We start from the raw sequence: 619 nt of genomic DNA on the forward strand, positions 1-619 counted from the left end.
TGTCAAAGTACTTTTCACAGACCAGGTGAAGAGAACCAGTTCATTAGCTGAGCTAAAGGAGAGAACCAAGTACTTGAACGTGTTCCAACAATTGTGATTTAAGTTGTTGACTTGCTACTTACATTGATTGACTTGATGCCCAATTTTTTTGACAACATTGTACCAATACTTGTGACTATAAAGTTGTTAGTACAATGATGACTACCCAAAATTGAACAAAAAGTACCCTTAGCTATAAAAATTAACCAATGATGTGATGTCACATCAACTATGCAAGTATAGGTACCCTTTATGTACGACCATTGGTCTCACATTTTATTTGGATTGTTTTGGACAACTTGTCAAAAAATATGCTGATGTGGCATCATAATGAGTGATGTAGACTTGAAATCTTAGTTATAAGTAGACGACTCACCAAATACGCTGTTGTGAAAAATTGGAAGTGATTTGAAATTTTCACATAAGATTTTGATAAGCCTCAAGTTAGGGTGTTCAAAAGATAGGCTATCCTCCCACAAAAATGTACACTTGACCAATTTTCAAAAGATTAAAAACATCATAGATTTTTTGGAAAATTTCAGCATTTGATTTTCATAAATCTCCATAATTTGTAGTTGAA

Source organism: Cupressus sempervirens, chromosome 5, assembly GCF_028749045.1.
Source record: "Cupressus sempervirens isolate cs-2001-9-10 chromosome 5, ASM2874904v1, whole genome shotgun sequence".
NCBI classification, from domain to species: Eukaryota; Viridiplantae; Streptophyta; class Pinopsida; order Cupressales; family Cupressaceae; genus Cupressus; species Cupressus sempervirens.